General features: G+C 32.9%; 1 long non-coding RNA gene across 1 annotated transcript; it reads left to right on the top strand.

The window, feature by feature from the left end:
- Positions 1 to 3,938, top strand: LOC135733844 (uncharacterized). Its single transcript, XR_010527038.2, has 5 exons — positions 1 to 636; positions 838 to 922; positions 1,333 to 1,407; positions 2,856 to 2,912; positions 3,034 to 3,938. It is a non-coding gene; the product is annotated as an uncharacterized lncRNA (long non-coding RNA).
- Positions 3,939 to 6,069: the final 2,131 nt, after the last annotated feature.

Below are 6,069 nucleotides of genomic sequence, written 5' to 3'. Positions count from 1 at the left end.
TACATTTTTAAGAAATATGCTAAACTTAAGAATATTTTTAATGTATTTATATTAAGTGTACTAAAAGTATGCTGGTAATAAATATATGCATAATTACACTTTTAAGAAATATGCTAAACACAAATGTACTTCTAGTGAAGTTTTAGTATATTTGGATAAAACATACTTTTTTCAAAACATGATTCATTAATTGTAATAAGCTAACATTGAACTTTCCTCAAGCCTTTCAACATTATATCATTCCGATTGCACAATAAGCTATTTTTTCAAAGATTTGCTTAAAATCTTACTTGTTTAATTTCAAAATCTTATTTGTTTAATTTCAAACAACACACGTGACACACGTGACTAAACCTGATTGGTTGTTGTCATAGTAACACGTCACGGTGCTATTTGAAACTTGTTCAGTTTAGTTCAGTTGTTCACGGTGCATGCGGTTGCTTGCATTAAACGTAAACTGTTAAATTAGATGGCGACTCTGCATTAAACGTATTTATTTAATTAATCGGCGATCATATTTCACCAGAGGACTAAGATAAAACAACTCGATTTAAAATATGAGCAGTTTTAGTGGATCTGACGTTGAGGGAAAAAGTATTTCGCTTTTTGTTTGGAGATGAACGAGACAACACGAGGGTAAGTGATGACAGATTTTCACATTTCTTTATTTAGTTAACTATTAAATAAGTAAAACATTACATTACATTTAACCCAGCTTCTTTATGTAACGTTATGTCTGTGTTGCGTGTGGTAATGGGAACATCTTTATTTTCTGACTAACGCTAGGCATTTCTCTTAAGCATTTCAGAAATCATTAAAACCTTTTATTTTTTTTAGCACAGCGACATAAATATGACCAACCAGATCCCAAGTAGACAGGAACAAATGAAGATATAGCGCATAGAAAGACTTATTCTTGGTGGTAAGTTTGTTGTTGCTATTTGTATAACATTAAGTTCACGTTTAAGTTTTTCTAATGTTTCTCTTGCAACGCTAACGTTAGTTTAAAATGAATGTTTGAGCTGTCTTACCTGAAAATACCATGATATGACCATATGGTTATTATAACTCCAGTAATGTTCAATGGCTAATGTTTATATCAGTTCAATCTTGACAACCTTATTGTCTTTTTGTTTATTTTTAAATGTATTTCTAATTACATATGGACACAAAAATGACATTGTAAGAAGGGATACTTTTATGAGAGATTGTAAAACTGCCGAGGCTGGGTTTGATTATATTATATTGTCTTAATATATTGTACTCGGGGTAAGTAAATCTTAAAACGAAAACAAATCATTAATCATCATTTACCTGCCTGTTGTTTTTCAGATCAACTGCTATTGACATTTTTGAATCGGGGCAAATGTGGAGTGAAGAAAAACGTTTGCAACACATCCATTCCAGGTGGCTAATTTCTGTCCTTTTGAATTATTCTTGTAAAAAACGTTTTTTTTTTATTGTAAAGCTGTAAGGGACTTGGCCTAGTCATCATTTTACCATTTGGCAGGGCACCAGACTAACTTTTTTTACTAGGCGCACAGTGGCCCCCAACTGAAAATTTTAGGGGCGCAACCAGAAAATTTAGGGGCACACACGGTAAAACAACATGCTAACCAAATATTCACATGTCTACTAATTTAGACTGTATTACTAATAAATACTTTAATTATAGATTCAGAAAGTACAATGTGCTGTTTCAGATTAGTGTCATATCCACTGATCTATATAAATGACTGGATTGCACATGACGTCACACTTGTGAAGCCACCGCGCCGCCATGTTGGTATACCCAAAAGTTCTATTTAATCAATGGACGTTATCAGATTTTAATGATAAAACATCACTTTACTCGTCTTCGTTTTTTATATCTGAAGTTACCCTGTACATTATTACAACACAAACGTCCAAAGCATGTAAATAGTTATTTACTGAAAGTTGTACATTTTGCATTTTAAACAGTTATTATACATTCATCTTTATTACAGTATCATATCAGCAGACAGACCGCAGCATATTTAGTATTAATGACAATAAACGTGCTCATTCTGAAATCTAAATAAATAATCATGCTTTGTACAGTATGTGCATGCAATAATTTGCTAGTTTTGTAATTATGTTATCTTAACTTACAAGTTACCTAAACTTATTTAGAGATATAACGCAGACCGTCACAGTGTAGCTGAATGTCAAAAAAAACTTTATTTATACCCGTGTCATTAGCAAATGCAGCAGACACACTCACTTTAACGGTTTTTTATAAATCCATTATCCTGCCCGATTAAAACATAAACATTGCAAATAACACCAGAATTAACAAATAATTAACGGACACATATCCTAAAAATTAACCTTGTGTAACTGATACGCTGTAAAGGGGGTAAATTTTGATCATGATTTTGAATGGAAGTCAATGACGCTCTCTGCCGGTTGGGTATACCAAGATGGCGGCTCGAACTCTGCGCTGGCTTCACCTCACGCAGTTACGTCAAGCGTTCTATGCGCAATCCAGTCATTTATATAGATCAGTGGTCATATCACAAAAAAAAAGGTCAAATTTGCTGGTCGCACATGTGCGACCGGATGTAAAATTCAGTGGCACACTCTCAAATTTAGGTGGCAAAATGCCACCATTTGATAGCAGTCTGGAGCCCTGTTTGGCATCATTTCTGATTTCCTTAAATCTCCTTAAACAGAGGTGAACCTTAAGTTTGCAAGACCACAATAGACAAACAATGGAAAATGATCTAGGTTCAAATAAAACACAATTATCAATGTAAAACATATCCTGTAATACACACAGGTTGCTTTATTTCATGAGCCTGTTCTAATCCTATCTTCATTCCCACTTGTAGAGTGCTCTGACAGATAAAACTGACACGCTTGATGAGGACACAGTCAAGCTTTAAAAGGTAAACTGAGAAGTTAACAAAACTTCCATACATGCATATCTATGCCAATTTATTTTAAACATGGATATCCAAATGTTCATTCATTATTGGTTAATTGGTATATTCTGTTTCCTTTTCACAGCCCGTGTGATAAAGCAGTCTTCAATTACTACGGTGTCTGAATTGCAAGAAGAAGTCACCCTCCACTTAAACATGTGACATCTAAACTGTTTTGTGTTTTAGTTCAGCTTTTTATAGGTTTATCTTAAGTTGGTTAAAGGCAGAGTGCACTATTTTTGAAAGCCAATGTTAACATTTGAAATTACCTAAACAAACATGCCTCTACCCCAATAGAATCTGGACCTTCTTTTGATAGAGCCACCACACACATACGCAACCCCGGCAAGGATGTCAGTTAGTAGACACGCCCCTTACTGCTGGTTGGCTACAAGTGTGTTTTGGTAGTCGGCCCAATTTCCTTTTCCAAAGCGTTTTTCAAACATTGTGCACTCCGTCTTTAAATTGCACTTAAAACATTTATTTTTCAGTAACTTTTTATGCAGAGAATTATATTATGATTATTATATAATCATTGCTTATGAATATTTAGTGATTGCATATTCATAGTGTACTTTTCATTAATACATTTAATGTTAATGTTGTACAATTTAAAAAATAGAAGTAGCTCTGTAATTGCATTTCTCTGATATTTGTTTTATATGTTTCTCTTTGGTCAAGAGATTATGTATGTCTCTGTGCTTGATTAATTTACTTTAGGTATTTTTGTAATGTACACAACACAATATGAAGTATATTAAATTGTTCTGTATTCAAAATCTGTGTATGTGTCTTAAAATTTAATGATTTTAATATAACATTTTAAATATTAAAAACAGCTTTATAATAAAATAGAAGTGTAATGCTAATACATTTCTATTAATGTAATGCTAGTATATTTCTAATATGCTGAAGTACTATTAAAGTGTTCTTAAAGCACAGTTAAATTAAGCTTTAAATGTATTCTAACTGTATTTTTAAGTGTATGAGAAGTGCATTTCAAATTAATTTTAAAGAAGTACACTTAAATTGCACTAAATGTATTTGAAGTTGTTCCAATTTAACACAATTTCAATATATTAAATATAATGCAAATAGATTAAAATTGACTTTAAATATATCTTGAAATGCATTTAATATATTTGAAGTGGGTTCAATATAATACATTTAATATGCATTTAGTATAGTAGCTTTTAAATATATTAAGTATGTCCCAAAAATACTATTTAAATATATTTCTTTTTCACCTGGGTCATCATATACAATAAATCCGTGAGGTAGCATTTAAAAACATTTAAAAACAGATGCATTTGTTTAAAGCAAAGCATTTATTTACTTACCAGGCTGCAGGTGAAGCAGCTCTATGTGCCTTCTAACGTCTCATAATTAGTCCTCATTTATGTCCAAGAGACTCAATAATAATCTTTTAAGTTCAATCCTTAAATCTTTCATATTTAAAAGCGTTTTTGTGCTGCTGCGCATTCATGTATCTGTTAAGCAAACCCGCGTTGTCGTCCCGTTTCGGCGCATATTACTAATGCGCTCTTCAAATAACAAAAAAACATATTGCGCCATTGACTTTTGACCAGGTTTTTGTTGGTCAATTGCGTAGTCTATTTTAGTTGCCTCAAAATAGCAACGCACCAACAATGCGCCTGAACACACCTCGTTTTCAGACCAGAACGCCCATGGGCGCAAAAGGGGGCGCAAATGCATTTGCTATTTAAACAACGCGGCGCTAAACGTGAAAATTATAATTGCGCATGTGGAAACTAGCAAAAGACACTTGCGTCGCGCATTGCGCTGCATTGCGCTGCATTGCGCTGGGTGTAAGATAGAGCCCATTATCACAAATCAACATTTATAGTTTCAAACTTTGTAGATGTTCAGTCTTGCCAGTTATAATCTACGCGTTTTAATATAGTTTAAATGAGTACAGTAAGAAAGGGGAAATATTGGGCCAGAGGACCAGAATCACATACATTTACAAATCATAATGAATAGAATATGATGTTCACGTGCATAAAGCCGCGCTCTGCGAATTCACAGCCAGAAGAAGCCTTAATGTGAAACAGCAAAACTGTGTAAGTAAAGTAAATAAATTACAAGAACCAAAATTAGCATTTTTGTAAAACTGAAAAAAAAATCTAATTATTTGCTTTTCAATTGTAAAACTCGGTTTTTGCTTGCTGTGTTAACATAATTTGACAAAACTTGAAGAAATTTACAAAATGCGTAGAATGATGATGTTTACATGCATGAAGCAAAGCACTGCGATCACTGCCAAAGAAGTCTGAATGTGACATAGCTAATAATCGCTTTTTTTAATTTTAGTTTTAAATTTATAATAAAGGTGCAAAAATCATTAACAAAAATATGAAAATACATCAATATTTTTTTTTTTTTTGGGGGGGTATGATGTTCTAGATACAGTTTGAATTTAAATTTTGAAATTTAACATTGCATTTAAAAATACAACAACCGTTTATACTTTATTTTTCATATCATGATTTATAAAGGAAAAATGAATGGACGCAAAAGTACACGGACCGCAGTTGCTGTAGTTTCTTTCTTTTTAATCCATTTTTGAATGTCCATGGTGAAATTAGTCATTGGCATTGCAATATACAACTTTGAAATTATGGAATGTTCGTAGCCTTCATGTTTGCTTTCACATACCATCCTTAACTAAAATATTGCTGTTTTAGCTTATTATTCATATAGGAAGACAAAAACTACGCAAATGTGATTTTTAAATAGCACATTTTATCATTAAAATCCCATTCAACATTAATGGTGATCTGAGGGGCGGAATAGTGCCAGATAGTGCCCCCCGTGGCGCCGGCCCTCACGTTATACAGGGATTAATAAAGAAAAACATATCAATATCTTTATAGTGGCGGTACGCGAAAAGGCGTGATCATGTGTAAAATCGTGTTTAAATAAATCATTGTTATACAGAGGCTAGAAAGAAAGGGAACAACAACAATTTATGTCAAGGCTACAATTAAATACACAGTTAAAGAAACAAAAGTGCCCTCATAAGTCTTTTTTGATCTCCGGTAAGTTTGCGATAAGTTTTCCGGTAAGTGATGTCATGTGAAGGGGTGGGCCACGTGTA

The sequence above is a fragment of the Paramisgurnus dabryanus genome, chromosome 3, assembly GCF_030506205.2.
Source record: "Paramisgurnus dabryanus chromosome 3, PD_genome_1.1, whole genome shotgun sequence".
Taxonomy (NCBI): domain Eukaryota; kingdom Metazoa; phylum Chordata; class Actinopteri; order Cypriniformes; family Cobitidae; genus Paramisgurnus; species Paramisgurnus dabryanus.
This window is presented reverse-complemented; position numbering and strand designations above follow the sequence as displayed.